Source organism: Schistocerca serialis, chromosome 6, assembly GCF_023864345.2.
Source record: "Schistocerca serialis cubense isolate TAMUIC-IGC-003099 chromosome 6, iqSchSeri2.2, whole genome shotgun sequence".
Classification (NCBI taxonomy): domain Eukaryota; kingdom Metazoa; phylum Arthropoda; class Insecta; order Orthoptera; family Acrididae; genus Schistocerca; species Schistocerca serialis.
In genome coordinates this window covers 745,706,137-745,727,992 of record NC_064643.1, presented here as the reverse complement: position 1 = coordinate 745,727,992, position 21,856 = coordinate 745,706,137, and positions in this window count along the sequence as shown.

Here is a 21,856-nt window from a genome sequence, read left to right as displayed (position 1 = left end):
TAGGCAGGGGCCCGGCGAATATGCACCAGAACGGGGACAGAAAGGGAAGAGGCATAAGGCATAGGGAGAGACATCACTATTATCTTACACTGCTACATCACTGAAAAAAAAAGAGTACAATTTTAAATAGTACAATAACTTCTCTTGATTTATTTAATGCAGAAGCAATGAAGGTAACAAATAATGTTTATTTGGCCTTATGAGATTATATTTACTCCACATTAGAGAAATACAGATAGTTGTCATGCAGTTGCAAATACTATGACAAAAGGCTAACAATTTAAACCAATAACTAAACTACAGAGGGAAGACCTTCTGTAAACCTCTGACGGTGCAATGCCTGACGTATTTGTTAAACACCGTATGCTTACTCTTAATATGTCGTTTTTAACTTGTGTTCTGTAAGTTGTGTTTTTGCTTTCACGACGATTTGTTTTGATAGATATTCTGATGACGCATATATATGAAAATCTCAATGAAGTGTGGACCCTTATTATTAGTGGTGAAAAGCGGCGGTAAGTACGTGCTCAGGATTCATTCTGGTGAACTTAATTTAATCCGTACACATCTGTGTGGTAGCTTAAGCCACAGTGGTCCACGAAATGCGTTCCCCCAGCAGTGCTGCGCCATCCTACACATTAGAACGGTTGCAGTGTTCGGGGAGTGCCGTAGAAGGAATCATCAGAGACAATGAAAGTTTGAGAGGCCTGATCTGCTAGTACAGTGGTTACGGCGGCTGCTCGCGGTAAGAGCTTCCCGGTCTAGCATACATTTTTAGTTGGCAGGGTATGTTCACATGCTGTTGTAATGGGGCACATCAGCTTGGTCAAAATCCAGAGCGGGGGTAGAAGTAGCAAAGCTTCATTGTAGGCACTAAAAGTCTAACGATTAACGATGGTAAGAAACCAGTTTTAAAGTAAAACTAATGTGTGTCTGAATTAATGACTGTGCCGAAGAGTGTGTCTTCTAAAAAGGAGAGAATTTTATTAAACGAAAGAACCTTATCGTTTATTTAAAAAGTTTCATACTACTACCGGAATTTTTATATTCGCGACCCCCATAACCGAGCAGTCGTCAATATTGAGTTAATGTTTTGGTTAGGTAACATTAGCAGCCGTTAAGCAACTGAAAAAAAGAGCATTTTGACCATTTGCTGTTTTCCTTTGAACTTTGATGTCTACCGGCTTCGGTTGCGGATAATCTTCATACTATATAAGGCAAAACAGATCAGGTCAATAAACAAATCATTTACTTTTCTAACTGATAGAAAATCCCAAACGTCATAACAGGTATAAGAGAGGAGCTCGGCCTGTTACACAAAAGTCTAATAGTGATGTGCTCAACGTGACAACAGTTAACCAAACGATCTAACCATGTATATACATACATGGAACATGTGTTCTCTTCTTATGATGACGCTTTGGATTTTCTATCAGCTAGAAGTGAAAGCTATTCATGTCTTCACCTTGCCTGTTTCCGCCTTATATCCAATGAAGATGATACACTGTCGATACTGGTAGAACTAAGGTTCAAAGAAAAATAGCTGATGGTTAAAATGCGTTTTCTTTCCAAGATTGAGTTACGCTTACTACAGCTGCAAAGTGTGATTGTGTTTAAGAAAGACAACGAACAAAAACTAAAACTGCGTCGGCACAGGTCTTGGAAGGCCCAACGGCACCGACCGACCGCCGTGTCATCCTCTTCCTACAGGCGTCACTAGATGGGGATATGGAGGGGCATGTGGTCAGCACAACACTCTCCCGACGGGTGCTGTGTGTTCTATAGAATTTTGCTTGCTGCAGACGACTGCAGGAAAGCGTTCGTTCTCTGTTATTAACGATGGGAAGATGAAGAGCTGTCGGTGAAACATTACACGGTCACACAACCCACGACTCCTGAAACAACGGGTCTGTCGAGCTCGGAATTCCAGTAAGAAGGACGGATCATGGTCTACACTACAGTGACTACCTCCCTCTGTCCATCGGACAGTACCGGTGCGTTAGCCAATTAATGTAGGACAACTGGTCACAGTCCGGTCATAATGAACTGCACTGCAGGACCTTCCATCACGTTGTCTGCAAATACTGACGTTTAAAATTTGTACCGAACCAGCTACCTCCGACTCTAGGGGCACCCTTAAAGTTACTTCCATAACATGGGCTACAACATGTGAATGTGTGTTGGTTACACCAGAGGAGAGAGGGGCCTGAGGCAGGCGACATGTAAGCATTTCCCGAAGTTCTAAGTGGCAGTCAAATGAAAATGAGATAGGTGGAAAAAAGTAAACAAACTGTTTACTATTTCAAACGCAATCGCCATAACTGTTAATACATTTAACCCACTGTGAAAATGTTAGTCAGTCAGTACCCCGACGAGAAAATGACTGCAGTTGGCTAGAGAACCATGATTTTACGAAGGCATCCACCTCTTCGTCCGAAGCAAATCGTCGTCCACGAATTTCTTTCTTCAGGGCTCCAAACATATGTAAATCACATGGGGAGTGATCAAGGTTGTGTGGAGAATGTGAAATGCATTCCCAGCGAAACTTCTGAAGCGTAATCGAAGTACGTGGGCCCGCCCATACAGACCCGATCTCTTCCCATGCGATTTCCACATCTTTAAAGCCCTGAAGAAAGATATTTGTGGGCGTCGACTTGCTTCTGACGAAGAGGTTCCCTGGCAATCGCAAACATTTTTCCATGAAGATAGTGACCAACTCGCAGCTCAGCGGGGTGAATGTATTAACAGTTATGGCGATACTCTCGAAGTAATAAACACTTTACTTACTTCTTTCGATGCACCTCGTTTTCATCTGACTGCCTCTTACAAGAGTCCTTCTCAAGGGTGTGTTGTCTTAATGTACATGAAGGAATAATTGTGAATCATCTCTCTGGTATTTTATTCTTACAGTCGCCTAACCCGTGGTGACAAACAACGGCGTAAAATTCCAAACCAGGTTTGTCTGTGATCCAATGCAGAAGAGATGCTTAGTTTCTTGTATGGAAGCCCACGCTTACAGTTTTACCGTAACCGAAGAGGTCAAAATGTAAAGAGGACAGATTACATGATTATGAATGACGTGATAATAGAGCACCCATTGCTTCGTAAAGAAAAGGTAAAATAAAATGCCTGTTTTTCATCTGAAAGAATCAACAAAATTTCAGACTTCCAGGGTCACAAGTTAATTCGCCGAGAAGAGAGATAAATAAAGGCAGAGGAGAGTGGAAATGACAGAGACCAGTGTAAACTAATTACAGAGCTGGACGTGAAAGTCGTTCAGCAGCTCGCAGAAAGATATGAGGACGCTGAAATTGAGAACGGCTTTCTGTTCTAGTTTCGTTTCGGTTCTCAGATGCTATCACAGCAGTCCGCCGTTAATTTTTGCTTTATCCTTTTTTTTTTTGGTGTTAGTCTTTTCTGATAACTCTCTTTATGAGCAGTTAGCTTTTCTACCTCTCGCTGCACTGACAAACGAGCTCTCATTTTCAGTAGCTTTAGTTTTATCAGCCTTTTATCTTTCTCCGCGAAACTGCTGTCTGGTTCATACAGGTGTTAGACGTCATATTTATTTATACTTTCGTAGAACAGATAAATATGAAACAAAAGTTGGATGAGAGAACTCAAGTATTAAACAAACAACATAATTCTTGAAAACAAGTCAGGTGGCACAGTGATTCGTGCTCACGAGGAGTATGGTTGAAATCGCCGCTCGACTATAGTGACCTGAGTTTTCAGTAGCTGCACTCACTAAATCAGGGAAAATCTGCAGGGATAATCGCTTGAACAGGGTGCGCCTGCTTCCTTGCCATCATTCTGCAGATGAACAATTGCACTGTTAAACTTCAACTTGCTTTTCTTTTACTTTGTTACACGACAACAAGTTGTACATGAAAATCTGTAAGAAACCGATTGTATACAACGGACCAGTCATAGTTTATGAAATAATTTCGTACAAAAATTAAACCTTCTCAAAAATTACAACTACGGGTTTTTCCAACTGACACAAAACAAGCATATACTCTCAACTTCAAGTGAAAGTGTTGGTACGTGTCACCATCAACCGACTGGTTATTTTCGTTTCGTAATTTTATCGTTTATTAGCAGCAATTACAATAGCGTCGCTCAGGTACTAAATAAGAAAATGAGTTAAAGGCGTATCTGTCTTCAAGAAGGATCTTGGGAAGATCTGCCCAATTATACACTCCTGGAAATGGAAAAAAGAACACATTGACACCGGTGTGTCAGACCCACCATACTTGCTCCGGACACTGCGAGAGGGCTGTACAAGCAATGATCACACGCACGGCACAGCGGACACACCAGGAACCGCGGTGTTGGCCGTCGAATGGCGCTAGCTGCGCAGCATTTGTGCACCGCCGCCGTCAGTGTCAGCCAGTTTGCCGTGGCATACGGAGCTCCATCGCAGTCTTTAACACTGGTAGCATGCCGCGACAGCGTGGACGTGAACCGTATGTGCAGTTGACGGACTTTGAGCGAGGGCGTATAGTGGGCATGCGGGTGGCTGGGTGGACGTACCGCCGAATTGCTCAAGACGTGGGGCGTGAGGTCTCCACAGTACATCGATGTTGTCGCCAGTGGTCGGCGGAAGGTGCACGTGCCCGTCGACCTGGGACCGGACCGCAGCGACGCACGGATGCACGCCAAGACCGTAGGATCCTACGCAGTGCCGTAGGGGACCGCACCGCCACTTCCCAGCAAATTAGGGACACTGTTGCTCCTGGGGTATCGGCGAGGACCATTCGCAACCGTCTCCATGAAGCTGGGCTACGGTCCCGCACACCGTTAGGCCGTCTTCCGCTCACGCCCCAACATCGTGCAGCCCGCCTCCAGTGGTGTCGCGACAGGCGTGAATGGAGGGACGAATGGAGACGTGTCGTCTTCAGCGATGAGAGTCGCTTCTGCCTTGGTGCCAATGATGGTCGTACGCGTGTTTGGCGCCGTGCAGGTGAGCGCCACAATCAGGACTGTATACGACCGAGGCACACAGGGCCAACACCCGGCATCATGGTGTGGGGAGCGATCTCCTACACTGGCCGTACACCACTGGTGATCGTCGAGGGGACATTGAATAGTGCACGGTACATCCAAACCGTCATCGAACCCATCGTTCTACCATTCCTAGACCGGCAAGGGAACTTGCTGTTCCAACAGGACAATGCACGTCCGCATGTATCCCGTGCCACCCAACGTGCTCTAGAAGGTGTAAGTCAACTACCCTGGCCAGCAAGATCTCCGGATCTGTCCCCCATTGGGACTGGATGAAGCGTCGTCTCACGCGGTCTGCACGTCCAGCACGAACGCTGGTCCAACTGAGGCGCCAGGTGGAAATGGCATGGCAAGCCGTTCCACAGGACTACATCCAGCATCTCTACGATCGTCTCCATGGGAGAATAGGAGCCTGCATTGCTGCGAAAGGTGGATATACACTGTACCAGTGCCGACATTGTGCATGCTCTGTTGCCTGTGTCTATGTGCCTGTGGTTCTGTCAGTGTGATCATGTGATGTATCTGCCCCCAGGAATGTGTCAATAAAGTTTCCCCTTCCTGGGACAATGAATTCACGGTGTTCTTATTTCAATTTCCAGGAGTGTAGACCACGTCACTGACGTTAACTTATTGCAAAACTACTGGAAACGTTTTCTGCCGAAAACCTCTGCGAGAATCAACATGGATTCCGCAAAAAGCGATAAAGGGAAACTCGGCTGCTCTCCTCGTACTTGAAATTCCCAAGGCAACAGATACCAACACCCAGATCTGTAGCGAGTAACTACCGAGCGAGGTGGTGCGGTGGTTAGCACACTGGACTCGCATCCGGGAGGACGACGGTTCAAACCCACATCTGGCCATCCAGATTTAGGTTTTCCGTAATTTCCATAAATCGGTCCAGGCGAATGCCGGAATGGTTTCTTTGAAAGGGCACGGCCGATTTCCTTCCCAATCCTTGATACAATCCGAGTTTGTGCTCCGTCTCTAATGACCTCGTTGTCAACGGGACGTTAAACACTGATCTACTCGTGCTGTAGATGGTAACTGTACTTCAAAAATGGATTCAGTACAGTTCTGCACTACATCTTTGTGTATAAAATACTATTTCACATAATTTTAGATCAGTTGTGTTACTGAATTGATATTTTCTAGCAGATGAAACTCAGAACGTCATTCTTAACAGAGAAAAATCGTAGACTGCAGAAGTAGCCTCGCAGAGAGAGAGAGCGAAAAAAAACGCAATAAATCGCAATATATTGAAATGTGATTAATGTGGAGTAACGAAATTTCAGGAATAAATTTGCCTAGGTAACATATTCAAGTGATTAACGTTGAAAGATCAAAGCGTAATGTAAGCGAGAGATTGGCCGTTGCAAATGTGAAATGCTGGTACGCCAATAAGCGGTGTAACCACCGGAATGCTGAATGCAAGCATGAAAACATGCCTGTATTGCGTTTTACAGATACCGGATGTCATGCCTATTCCACTTTGTGGTGACGCTAAATGCTGTTTATGGATGACGCAGGAGTTACCGCCCGACCATGTCCCATATGTGTTCTGTTGGAGGCAGAACTGCTGATCGAGCAGGCCAAGGAAACATGTTGACACTCCGTAAAGCATGTTGGGTTACATCAGCGGTATTTGGATGAACGTTATCCCGCTGGAAAATACCCCTTGGAATGCTGTTAATAAATGGCAGCACAACAGGTCGAATCACCAGACTGAGGTACAAATTTCTATATTTTGTTTCAGTAGTCTGCACCCTGCCTTGAACTGCATTCACACACATCAAGCAGCAACCTTAAAATGAACGTCAACCTCTCAGCGTACACTTTAAAGACAATGGCAGCTACGGTACAACAATGAAAAAAGTGGAAACCCAGAAACATACAGAGAACTGCACCAAGAGCTGCAGAGATCGTGTATCTGAAGCATTTGCATGACAGTAAATTCAGAAAAATACTAGCTAGAGCAAACGCTTCTCTAGCACCGGCAATTCCGCGCACTGTTCGCGCATGGGACAGGAAACTAAAATAGTGCTCCGCCTCTAATGACATCACAGTTGACGAGACGCTAGCCGTTAGCATAACTTGACCAGTTTCAGCTCCGAGCGGAACTATGCTTTAAGCCCTTCTCAGTTCTCCCAATTTTATCTCCGACTTCAATAATCTGCTTCACTGTATATACTGAGCGGTTCTCGTGTATCAACAGTACCCTGCTAAATTAAACTTTCTTGGATAACTAATTCAGTTTCCTACTTAAATATCTTAAAGAAATATGAATTCGTATGAGTATGATGCTTATATTTTATTATTGACCGTAAACATCATTTTCTGTGATCATTTGTAGCAGTTGCAAAATGTAATATTTCTGTAATTTCACAAAAGTGTAGATATTCCACTGCAGCCAGACGTTGTTTTAAAACTTATAATCCCTCTCCAATGTTTTTGAGCCTTAAAAACCTTAGCGCAACATTGTTTGACAACAGGTGGTTAGGATATGTTCTTAAATGTTCAAAATTATGTTACTAGATCCCATTTTAATGAAGCAGGATGAAATTCGTAATCTGTTGTGTACCTGATTCAAATCTTATTGCAGCATTAACATAAGATGCACTAAAAGTAATAATATAAAGACAGAGATGACTATCATGTATAGAAGATATATCTGCTGTGGCTTGTTATTTATTTATTTATTGGACGTTTACAGACCGGTTACCTGATACTTTAAAAGAGCTCGTACACATTACAGTTTTCGTTTCGAGCTTTTGATCGCCAGTCACGACAAAATAGTATATAATTAGTAACGGAGAAATGGTGTTGCTTATCCTAAGCATTAACATTTGCTACTAATCTGTGCACAGCACTGGATGCTTTCTTCGCTAGACTGTCAGCACCTTGCACTTCGTTTACTCTAGTCTTCGGAGTTTTTAGCTGTTATTTGACTAATATGTACAATTTGTTAGTGCATTTAGGCATCCTGTGTCTGATTCATAATTTTTGGTGTCTTATTTACGGTTACATCTCATCTTCCCCCTCCTCCTCATCCTCTTCAGTGTCACTGTTGTCGCTGCCACTGTGGGTGATCCTCAGCATCCTCTGGAGATTGTTGTTACGCTGCACTGCGCCACGCACTGGTCAGCGCTCTGGACGGACAATCGAGAGGACAACAGTTCAAATCCCCGTTCGGCCAACCACATTTAGGTTTTCCGTTGTGTTGTTGTTGTTGTTTTGGTCTTCAGTCCTGAGACTGGTTTGATCCAACTCTCCATGTTACTCTATCCTGTGCAAGCTTCTTCATCTCCCAGTACCTACTGCAGCCTACATCCTTCTGAATCTGCTTAGTGTGTTCATCTCTTGGTCTCCCTCTACGATTTTTACCCTCCACGCTGCCCTCCAATACTAAATTGGTGATCCCTCGATGTCTCAGAATATGTCCTACCAACCGATCCCTTCTTCTAGTCACGCTGTGCCACAAATTTCTCTTCTCTCCAATTCTATTCAGTACCTCCTCATTAGTTATGTGATCTACCCATCTAATCTTCAGAATTCTTCTGTAGCACCACATTTCGAAAGCTTCTATTCTCTTCTTGTCTAAACTATTTACCATCCACGTTTCACTTCCATACATCACTACACTCCATACAAATACTTCCAGAAACGACTTCCTGACATTTAAATCTACACTGGATGTTAACAATTTTTTCTTCTTAAAAAACGCTTTCCTTGCCATTGCCAGTCTACATTTAATATCCTCTCTACTTCGATCATCATCAGTTATTTTGCTCCCCAAATAGCAAACCTCCTTTACTACTTTAAGTGTCTTATTTCCTAATCTAATTCCCTCAGCATCACCCGACTTAATTCAGGTTTTCCGTAATCGCTGAAAATACTGGAATAGTTCCTTTGATGGGCCTGGCCGATTTCCCTTTCCATCCTTCCCTAATCCGAACTTATGCTCCGTCTCTAATGACCTTGCTGTCTACACATAGTTAAACTCTTTACACTCCTCCTTTCTTTCCAGGCTGGATAGACATCCTTAGTGGGAGTATCTTCGTTGGCCCGGTGCGAACTAATCTGCGTGTCCTTCCAGTCGATGTTCCACGCACATTCAGGCGAACGCTTTGCAGGTTTTTTTATTTCATACCTGAAGTCAAATATATAAAATAATAAAAAGTAAAGATTCCTCACTTCGGATTCGAACCTGCGACCGTAGCTGTCGTGCGGTTCCAGACTGTAGCGCCTAGAACCGCTCGGCCACACCAGCCGGCTCGAATTCAAAAACTACGTGGTCAACGTTCGAATGCCGGCAGCACAACACGTCATCGTAGGTCGTACATCTACACTTTAATCCACGCTTCCAAATGATATCCGAACGCAGAAAGAGATTTTGGATTTCACGAAGAACCAGTCTTCATCGTTTTGCATTGCACATTGAGTGGGCTTAACTCTAGGAGAACCATGTCCTTACTTGGATTAAAACAACTGTCGAAATCGCAATAACATTTCTTTATTATTATTACTGGTTTCAGCTTCTGTTAAAGCCGTCCTCAGATTTTTTAGGGTCCCCGTAGCTAATGCAGTACGGTCGCGGTACCACGTGAAGAACGGAGGAGCCGCTAGAAGCAGCCACAGAGACCCTAAAAATTTGAGGATGGTTTTAACATAAGTCCAAACCGGTAATAATAAACAAATGTTATTGCTATCTCGACTGTAGTTTTAATCAAAGTTAGCACCAGATGGCTGCGCTCCATAGAAAATGCTGCGCAAATTTATGAACATGTCCTTGCTTGTCTAATAATGAGTACAAGAAAAAACGGAAGGATATTTATTGTGTAATGCTCCTCTACTGAGCTTCTTGTAAACGCGCTAATCGCATACGTTGTTTTAGAATGGTGTGGACAAGGAAACGCCGTCGCAACCTTGTCGTTCATGTGAAATGATTTACGGAAACAGCAGAAAAGTGTACCCTGAAATGGTTTCGAGCCCGCTACTAGCGAATAAGAGTCTAGAGCATCCCACACTGTGTCAACAGGACTGGACGAAGAATTCCACGTTATTCAGACAGTAGGAGAGGGGCGCTGTGAGGTTCTAACTTTGAAGCGAGCCGAGATACGTGCATTGACAGCGCAGTCGACACCAACTCAGACCGCAGAAGGCTGGGGTCTGACTCCCGATTATATGCAGTTTTACTCATCACATCATCATTTAAGACTGATTATGCCTTTCAGCGTTCAGTCTAGAGCATAGTCCCCCTTATAAAATTCCTCCATGATCCCCTATTCAGTGCTAACATTGGTGCCTCTTCTGATGTTCAGCCTGTTACTTCAAAATCATTCTTAACCGAATCCAGGTACCTTCTCCTTGGTCTGCCCCGACTCCTCCTACCCTATATTGCTGACCCATGAGTCTCTTGGGTAACCTTGCTTCTCCCATGGGTGTAACATGACCCCACCATCTAAGCCTGTTCGCCCTGACTGCTACATCTATAGAGTTCATTCCCAGTTTTTCTTTGATTTCCTCATTGTGGACACCCTCCTGCCATTGTTCCCATCTACTAGTACCTGCAATTATCCTAGCTACTTTCATATCCGTAACCTCAACCTTATTGATAAGGTAACCTGAATCCACCCAGCTTTCGCTCCCATACAACAAAGTTGGTCGAAAGATTGAACGGTGCACAGATAACTTAGTCTTAGTATTGACATCCTTCTTGCAGAAGAGAGTAGATCGTAGCTGAGCGCTCACTGCATTAGCTTTGCTACACCTCGCTTCCAGTTCTTTCACTGTGTTGCCATCCTGTGAGAATATGCACCCTAAGTACTTGAAACTGTCCACCTGTTCTAACTTTGTTCCTCCTATTTGGCACTCAATCCGTTTATATCTCTTTCACACTGACATTACTTTCGTTTTGAAGATGCTAATCTTCATACCATAGTCCTTACATTTCTGATCTAGCTCTGAAATATTACTTTGCAAACTGTCAATCGAATCTGCCATCCCAACTAAGTCATCCGCATATGCTAGACTGCTTACTTCGTGTTCGCATATCTCAATCTCACCCAGCCAGTCTATTGTTTTCAACATATGATCCATAAATAATATGAACAACAGTGGAGGCAGGTTGCAGCCATGTCTTACCCCTGAAACTACTCTGAACCATGAACTCAATTTACCGTCAACTCTAACTGCTGCCTGACTATCTATGTAAAGACCTTCAATTGCTTGCAAAAGTTTGCCTCCTATTCCATAATCTCGTAGAACAGACAATAACTTCCTTCTAGGTACCCGGCCATATGCCTTTTCTACATCTATAAAGCATAGATACAATTCCCTGCTCCACTCGTAACACTTTCTCCATTATTTGCCGTAAACTAAAGTTCTGGTCCTGACATCCTCTAAGAGGCCTAAACACACACTGATTTTCATCCAATTTGTCCTCAACTAATACTCTTACTTTCCTTTCAACAATACCTGAGAAGATTTTACCCACAATGCTGATTAACGAGATACTTCTGGAGTTGTTACAATCTTTTCTGTTTCCATGTTTAAGGATTGGTGTGATTACTGCTTGCGTCGCGGCACGTTTCTTTTTACCGCCCTGCCAAAGTCCAGCAATGTTCATTTGTCTAGCTAAAAGCTGTATAGAAAATACTAGACCACTACTGTCTATCGCAGGTCGCAACATACATAGATTTGTCCGGTAAACGGGATGTGGCTAGTACTGAAATAATAGTTTTAACTTGGCAATGTATATTTTCAGGAGTATTTTTACGATAAAGATCACAGTTAATACTGCCAAGTCCGTACTAAGTGTCTACACAATGTAACGTTCCCACGCACACCACAATCACACACGTAGCCAGTTTATGGTATTTACACCTGTTACCGTAGTTAATAGAGTTCACCGGATCGTTTAGTTATGAAAATGCTCGCTCAAATGTTGTGCACTCTGCTCTACACGTAATACCTGTTCCAGTCTCAGATCGCACAACACGCCACGCGGTTTTAACTAACAGTCAAAAGCAATAATTTTGATATTCCGTCCGAAATTCCACACGACTTCCACTATACCGTTCACTTAAATACGCTTTGTACTACTTCGCGAACTCATAATTAGCAATTTTTCCGCGACTTTATAGCACTTTCGTCGGAGCAGCTTTCAGTGAGATGTTACTAGTTCGAACCCTCAGCCCCGACTTACTTAGATCACACCAAAGACTTTGTTCCCAGCATAGATTGGCGCGAGCCTGCATTTTTCTGATTGGCTAATATCACAAACAGCAAATTATCCCGCGCTAACCCGCGCTTTACTTCAATGACCAATCATAGTTAAACATTTCTTTCTATGACAATTGCTAAACAAACAAATTTAGAAAGGTATCAAATATAAAATTACTCCTTCCGAAATTAACGATTAATTTGTGTTCTACTCACGATTTATTAGTACCATAAACTGACTGCACATTCAATTATAGTAAATCCCCTGTATAGTTTAACTGGAACTTCGTGAATAAACAAAACAATTTTCATTTACTTCTGTTCTTCTTCACTCATACAACACTCACACTGCTAATTACTACACATATAAAACAATTATAATTATGCAAATACATTAAATATTAGTCAAGCATAACTTTACAACATTGTTTCGACTACGACTGCCAGCACTCTCCGTCAACTGCTGACCTCTGCCGCCTACTAGTACAACTACGTGCAGCTCTGTAACTCAGGTCCATGTCAGCTGGTGACATCTGTCGGTGACTCATGCCTATAACGATATCGTCCTAACAAGTGACAGGAGCGATGCGAAGGCGCTACGCCTCACGCTTTCGGCCAGTCTGATGGAACCTGTCCCGACTCCCAGGCCATTTAAATTATCCTGTGTAGCCATTTAAGACCTGACATTCCACTGTATTTGATGAGTCCCGACTTTTACTTTGCCTGAGATTTCGTACAAATTTCAGAATTATTGTGTGATGTGTTCCCCTTCACGGTTATGAGACGAAATTATTTGTAAATTCGCGAAAGACGTCGCAGCCCGCAAATTTACAAACCCGTCAGACGCAGAGCTGTTTCTCCTTCTCAAGAGGACAGGTAAGCGGTAGAGCGTCTCCCGCATGTACCACCAGACTGACGCGGAGTCTTCAGTTTCGTCGACGTCTAAGTAGCGCTGACTCAGCTACGCGGCTGAAAATTACCGGCCCCGCAGTTACGTCACGCTGCTGGAACGCTTCTCCAGTCGTCGAAAGCGAAAAGAGCGTTGCGCAAGCCGAGTGCCCCGGGCTGGCTGCGTCCCGCTTTCCGACTGCCAAGACGGAGAGGCTGCGCCGGCATACTAACAGCCTCCAGACGTACCGCCGCGGTCTAAATCACTGGCCGGCGAGAACTGCGAACGCATCGCGACTCGCATTAATTTATGAAATGGAGATGCAACACTCTATTCAGGAGATGACGGCGACATCCGCATCATATAAAGGCATATGAAGACATGTTAAGCAAGTCAATAAACTTTTATGAATAAAACCGTCTAGGTCCATGAACCATGGACCTTGCCGTTGGTGGGGAGGCTTGCGTGCCTCAGTGATACAGATAGCCGTACCGTAGGTGCAACAACAACGGACGGGTATCTGTTGAGAGGCCAGACAAACGTGTGGTTCCTGAAGAGGGGCAGCAGCCTTTTTAGTAGTTGCAGGGGCAACAGTCTGGATGATTGACTGATCTGGACTTGTAACACTAACCAAAACGGCCTTGCTGTGCTGGTACTGCGAACGGCTGAAAGCAAGGCGAAACTACAGCCGAAATTTTTCCAGAGGGCATGCAGCTCTACTGTATGGTTAAATGATGATGACGTCCCCTTGGGTAAAATTTTCCGGAGGTAAAATAGTCCCCCATTCGGATCTCTGGGCGGAGACTACTCAAGAGGACGTCGTTATCAGGAGAAAGAAAACTGGCGTTCTACGTACCGGAGCGTGGAATGTCAGATCACTTAATGGGGCAGGTAGATTAGAAAAATTAGGGAAATGGATAGGTTGAAGTTAGATATAGTGGGAATTAGTGAAGTTCGGTGGCAGGAGGCACAAGACTGTTCAGTTGACAACAGGGTTATAAATACAAAAACAAATAGCGGTAATGCAGGAGTAGGTTTAATAATGAATAAAAAAATAGGAATGCGGGTAAGCTACTACAAACAGCATAGTGAACGCATTATTGTGGCCAAGATAGACACGAAGCACACGCCTACTACGGTAGTACAAGTTTATATGCCAACTAGTTCTGCAGATGACGAAGAAATTGAAGAAATGTATGATGAAATAAAATAAATTATTCAGATAGTGAAGGGAGACGAAAATTTAATAGTCATGGGTGACTGGAATTCGGTAGTAGGAAAAGGGAGAGAAGGAAACGTAGTAGGTGAATATGGCTTGGGGTTAAGAAATGAAAGAGGAAGCTGCCTGGTAGAATTTTGTGCAGAGAATAACTTATTCATAGCTAACACTTGGTTTAAGAATCATGACGGAAGGTTGTATACATGGAAGAACCCTGGAGATACTAAAAGGTATCAGATAGATTATATAATGGTAAGACAGAGATTTAGGAACCAGGTTTTAAATTGTAAGACATTTCCAGGGGCAGGTGTGGACTCTGACCACAATCTATTGGTTATGAACTGCAGATTAAAACTGAAGAAACTGCAAAAAAGTGGGAATTGAAGGAGATGGGAGCTAGATAAACTGACTAAACCAGAGGTTGTACAGAGTTTCAGGGAGAGCGTAAGGGAACAAATGGCAGGAATGGGGGAAAGAAATAAAGTAGAAGAAGAATGGGTAGCTTAGAGGGATGAAGTAATGAAGGCAGCAGAGGATAAAGTAGGTAAAAAGACGAGGGCTAGTAAAAATCCTTGGGTAACAGAAGAAATATTGAATTTAATTGATGAAAGGAGAAAATATAAAAATGCAGTAAATGAAGCAGGCAAAAAGGAATACAAACGTCTCAAAAATGAGATCGACAGGAAGTGCAAAATGGCTAAGCAGAGATGGCTAGAGGATAAATGTAAGGATGTAGAGGTTTATCTCATTAGGGGTAAGATAGATACTGCCTACAGGAAAATTAAAGAAACATTTGGAGAAAAGAGAACCACTTGTATGAATGTCAAGAGCTCAGATGGAAACCCAGTTCTAAGCAAAGAAGGGAAATCAGAAAGCTGCAAGGAGTATATAGAGGGTCTATACAGGGGGACGTACTTGAGGACAATATTATGGAAATGGAAGAGGATGTAGGTGAAATGGGAGATACGATACTGCGTGAAGAGTTTGACAGAGCACTGAAAGACCCAAGTCGAAGCAAGGCCCCAGGAGTAGACAACATTCCATTAGAACTACTGACAGCCTTCGGAGAGCCAGTCCTGACAAAACTCTACCATCTGGTGAGCAAGATGTATGAGACAGGCGAAATACCTTCAGACTTCAAGAAGAATATAATAATTCCAATCCCAAAGAAAGCAGGTGTTGACAGATGTGAAAATTACCGAACTATCAGTTTAATAAGTCACAGCTGCAAAATACTAACGCGAGTTCTTTACAGACGAATGGAAAAACTGGTAGAAGCCGACCTCGGGGAAGATCAGTTTGGATTCCGTAGAAATACTGGAACACGTGAGGCAATACTGACTCTACGACTTATCTTAGAAGAAACATTAAGGAAAGGCAAACTTACGTTTCTAGCATTTGTTGACTTAGAGAAAGCTTTTGACAATGTTGACTGGAATACTCTCTTTCAAATTCTAAAATTGGCAGGGGTAAAATACAGGGAGCGAAAGGCTATTTACTATTTGTACAGAAACCTGATGGCAGTTTAAGAGTCCAGGGGCATGAAAGGGCAGTAGTGGTTTGGAAGGCAGTGAGACAGGGTTGTAGCCTCTCCCCGATGTTATTGAGCAAGCAGTAAAGGAAACAAAAGAAAAATTCCGAGCAGGTATTAAAATTCATGGAGAAGAAGTAAAAACTTTGAGGTTCGCCGATGACATTGTAATTCTGTCAGAGACAGCAAAGGACTTGGAAGAGCAGTTGAACGGAATGGACAGTGTCATGAAAGGAGGATATAAGATGAACATCAACAAAAGCAAAACGAGGATAATGGAATGTAGTCGAATTAAGTCGGGTGATGCTGAGAGAATTAGATTAGGAAATGAGACACTTAATGTAGTACAGGAGTTTTGTTATTTGGGGAGCAAAATAACTGATGATGGTCGAAGTAGAGAGGATATAAAATGTAGACTGGGAATGGCAAGAAAAGCGTTTCTGAAGAAGAGAAATTTCTTAACATCGAGTACAGATTGAAGTGTGAGGAAGTCGTTTCTGAAAGTATTTGTATGGAGTGTAGCCATGTATGGAAGTGAAACATGGACGATAAATAGTTTGCACAAGAAGAGAATAGAAGTTTTCGAAATGTGGTGCTACAGAAGAATGCTGAAGATTAGATGGGTAGATCACATAACTAATGAGGCGGTATTGAATAGAATTGTGGAGAAGAGAAGTTTGTGGTACAACTTGATTAGAAGAAGGGACCGGTTGGTAGGACATGTTTTGAGGCATCAAGGGATCACAAATTTAGCATTGGAGGGCAGCGTGGAGTGTAAAAATCGTAGAGGGAGACCAAGAGATGAATACACTAAGCAGATTCAGAAGGATGTAGGTTGCAGTAAGTACTGGGAGATGAAGAAGCTTGCAGAGGATAGAGTAGCATGGAGAGCTGCATCAAACCAGTCTCAGAACTGAAGACCGCAACAACAACAACAGGTAGCTAAACAAAATGTCTTCATTCATTACGACGTTTCGGCATCTGCTGTCATCAGATACGAAAAAAACACGAACATGCGGAACAAAGTTCAGCGTCAATGTTAAAATCTAGATTTTATTTTTTTAAATTTTACTGAAGACAGAGTGCTCTTAAGTACCTGCATATTGCGAGAACTTGCTTCACTGGAGAATGCATTCTCCTCTGCCTTCCTAATTCCAGCTATTGTCAGCAATAAGCAATGTCTTTTATGAAAAATTTGAGAGGAGGGAAGGTTGCAACGAACTTTCTTTAGCTTTTCATGTAGAGTTGGATCCAGTTGTTCTTCTCCATCGGTCTGATTCTTAAAGCTGATGTTCTCACGCTTTAGGTCCTCACGGATGGATCGATCTAAATAAGTTTGAAGATCGTTGTCGCAGAATTTTTTTGGCTATTAATATATTTTGTCACATTTTAGCGTATCATATTGTCTTTTCAATTTCCACGTTAACAAAGCCGAAATTAAATTGTTCGCTCAAAATATAAAAATACGTCCGATCACATCAGAGGCATGCTTACTAGCATCACACTCTGCGGTAATAAGCATATTCCAAAGGGCCTGCAATTTTTCTTGACAAATTAATTTATATTAATTTCGATTATTATTTCATTAATAAATCCAGAAATAAACACAGTAAACAGTACTAGATTGCGTAATTAATAATTGAAATGATTAGCGTGCCAAATAATACGTATTTTCAAATGTTTCTAAAAAAATTATTTTAACTGTATATTCAGAGCTAATACGTATCGACTGTAACATCGAAAATAAAGTAATTCCTTTTCATAAATTTGGGCTTGACATATTGTTATATTGAGTATAAAATTATATGAAGTTTTTCAGAAAAGCAGCTGAAATAATACTGACCTGTCCAAAACTCGAAAAATAAAACTGGTATCGTTGATGAAAAGTAGTGCTAGGGGAGGATGTCCCGTTACAAGGTCCATGCAGTATTTTATCTAAAACTTTTGGTTTTCAATAAAATAATATGTTTTGAAAAGAACATATTTGTGCCCTCCGATGGACAATTCAATATCTACTCTCTAGGTTCAAATGGCTCTGAGTACTATAGGACTTAACATCTGAGGTCATCAGTCCCCTAGTACTTAGAACTACTTAAACCTAACTAACCTACTAACCTAACTAACCTAAACCTAACTAACCGTAGTGGTCGCGCGGTTCCAGACTGAACCGCCTAGAACCGCTTGGCCACACCGGCCGGCCTACTCTCTAGCAGTTTCGATTATTACGATCATCTTCAGAGGAGAAAAACAGTTTACATCAGTGGGTCAAATGTACATTTTCGTCATACATGAGCCAACCAAATGTAGAACGTATATGACATAATAGTCTGTCTTAACACAGTCCGGTCTTGCTGTGCTGGTACTGCGAACGGCTGAAAGCAAGGGGAAACTATGGCCGTAATTTTTCCCGGGGGCATGCAGCTTTACTGTATGATTAAATGATGATGGCGTCCTCTTGGGTAAAATATTCCGGAGGTAAAATAGTCCCCCATTCGGATCTCCGGGCGGGGACTACTCAAGAGGATGTCGTTATCAGGAGAAAGAAAACTGGCTTTCTACGGATCGGAGCGTGGAATGTCAGGCCCCTTAATCGGGCAGGTAGGTTAGAAAATCTGAAAAGGGAAATGGATAGGTTAAAGTTAGATATAGTGGGAATTAGTGAAGTTGGGTGGCAGGAGGAACAAGACTTCTGGTCAGGTGACTACAGGGTTATAAACACAAAGTCAAATAGGGGTAATGCAGGAGTAGGTTTAATAATGAATAGGAAAATAGGAACGCGGGTAAGCTACTACAAACAGCTTAGTGAACGCATTATTGTGGCCAAGATAGATACGAAGCCCACACCTACTACAGTAGTACAAGTTTATATGCCAACTAGCTCTGCAGATGACGAACAAATTGAAGAAATGTATGATGAAATAAAAGAAATTATTCAGATAGTGAAGGGAGACGAAAATTTAATAGTCATGGGTGACTGGAATTCGAGTGTAGGAAAAGGGAGAGAAGGAAACGTAGTAGGTGAATATGGATTGGGGCTAAGAAATGAAAGAGGAAGCCGCCTGGAAGAATTTTGCACAGAGCACAACTTAATCATAGCTAACACTTGGTTTAAGAATCATGATAGAAGGTTGTATACATGGAAGAACCCTGGAGATACTAAAAGGTATCAGATAGATTATATAATGGTAAGACAGAGATTTAGGAACCAGGTTTCAAATTGTAAGACATTTCCAGGGGCAGATGTGGACTCTGACCACAATCTATTGGTTATGGCCTGTAGATTAAAACTGAAAAAACTGCAAAAAGGTGGGAATTTAAGGAGATGGGACCTGGATAAACTGACTATACCAGAGGTTGTACAGAGTTTCAGGGACAGCATAAGGGAACAATTGACAGGAATGGTGGAAAGAAATAAAGTAGAAGAAGAATGGGTAGCTTTGAGGGATGAAGTAATGAAGGCAGCAGAGGATCAAGTAGTTAAAAAGACGGGGGCTAGTAGAAATCCTTGGGTAACAGAAGAAATATTGAATTTAATTGATGAAAGGAGAAAATATAAAAATGCAGTAAATGAAGCAGGCAAAAAGGAATACAAACGTCTCAAAAATGAGATCGACAGGAAGTGTAAAATAGCTAAGCAGGGATGGCTAGAGGACAAATGTAAGGATGTAGAGGCGTATATCACTAGGGGTAAAATAGATACCGCCTACAGGAAAATTAAAGAGGCCTTTGGAGATAAGAGAACCACTTGCATGAATATCAAGAGCTCAGATGGAAACCCAGTTCTAAGCAAAGAAGGGAAATCAGAAAGGTGGAAGCGATATATAGAGGGTCTATAGAAGGGCGATGTACTCGAGGACAATATTATGGAAATGGAAGAGGATGTAGATGAAGATGAAATAGGAGATACGATACTGCGTGAAGAGTTTGACAGAGCACTGAAAGGCCTGAGTCGAAACAAGGCCCCCGGAGTAGACAACATTCCATTGGAACTACTGACGGCCTTGGGAAAGCCAGTCCTGACAAAACTCTACCATCTGGTGAGCAAGATGTATGAAACTGGCGAAATACCCTCAGACTTCAAGAAGAATATAATAATTCCAATCCCAAAGAAAGCAGGTGTTGACAGATGTGAGAATTACCGAACTATCAGATTAATAGGCCACAGCTGCAAAATACTAACACGAATTCTTTACAGACGAATGGAAAAACTAGTAGAAGCCGACCTCGGGGAAGATCAGTTTGGATTCCGTAGAAATACTGGAACACGTGAGGCAATACTGACCTTACGACTTATCTTAGAAGAAAGATTAAGGAAAGGCAAACCTACCTTTCTAGTATTTGTAGACTTAGAGAAAGCTGTTGACAATGTTGACTGGAATACTCTCTTTCAAATTCTAAAATTGGCAGGAGTAAAATACAGAGAGCGAAAGACTATTTACAATGTGTACAGAAACCAGATGACAATTTAAGAGTCCAGGGGCATGAAAGGGAAGTAGTGGTTGGGAAGGCAGTAAGACATGGTTTTAGCCTCTCCCCGATGTTATTCAATCTGTATATTGAGCAAGCAGTAAAGGAAACAAAAGAAAAATTCGGAGTAGGTATTAAAATCCACGGAGAAGAAATAAAAACTTTGAGGTTCGCCGATGACATTGTAACTCCGTCAGAGACAGCAAAGGACTTGGAAGAGCTGTTGAATGGAATGGACAGTGTCTCGATAGGAGGGTATAAGATGAACACCAACAAAAGCAAAACGAGGATAATGGAATGTAGTCGAATTAAGTCGGGTGATGCTGAGGGAATTAGATTAGGAAATGAGACACTTAAAGAAGTAAAGGAGTTTTGCTATTTGGGGAGCGAAATCACTGATGATGGCCGAAGTAGAGAGGATATAAAATGTAGACTGGCAATGGCAAGAAAAGCGTTTCTGAAGAAGAGAAATTTCTTAACATCGAGTACAGATTGAAGTGTGAGGAAGTCGTTTCTGAAAGTATTTGTATGGAGTGTAGCTATGTATGGAAGTGAAACATGGACGGTAAATAGTTTGGACAAGAAGAGAATAGAAGCTTTCGAAATGTGGTGCTACAGAAGAATGCTGAAGATTAGATGGGTAGATCACATAACTAATGAGGAGGTACTGAATAGGATTGGGGAGAGGAGGAGTTTGTGGCACAACTTGACCAGAAGAAGGGATCGGTTGGTAGGACATGTTCTGAGGCATCAAGGGATCACCAATTTAGTATTGGAGGGCAGCGTGGAGTGTAAAAATCGTAGAGGGAGACCAAGAGATGAATACACTAAGCAGATTCTGAAGGATGTAGGTTGCAGTAGGTACTGGGAGATGAAGAAGACGGCACAGGATAGAGTAGCATGGAGAGCTGCATCAGACCAGTCTCAGGACTGAAGACCACAACAACAACAACAACACAGTCCGTATAAAAGTGCTGTGGCTTGGCTCAATCACGGTAATGCACACTTGTTGATAACTCCACACTTCGTAATTGACGCACTATAGAGCAATTTTTTTTTGTCCGCAGTAGAATATTTGTGGGGCCAATTCCGGCGTCCGTGCCATTGTCAGTATAAAGGACACCAGCTACAAGAATTGTGAGCCAGCATACCTCAGAAGGTGTTACAACAGCTTCACTACAACCGAATCAATGCATGCATCCGGTCCAGAGGGGGTGCAACACCGTATGGATAAGTAGGAACTTGTTGCCGAGTTCTTTGTAAATTTGACTCGATTTTGCAGTCAGTGAAATAGCAGAAATTTACTTCACTGGCGACCTGTGAATCTTACATCAAAATTTGAAACAGTCAGTCAGTACGCACATATTTATAATAATTCGTATGGATGTGCTAAAGAAAAGGAAAAGAAAGCTCGTGATACCAGCGTCGAGTGTCGAGTTCATGCGCGTCAATTGCAAAAGCCGTAGTTGCAAGAACGAATCCTTCGACCGCAGTGGAATATGCCCTGTTTTGAGACTTCCCG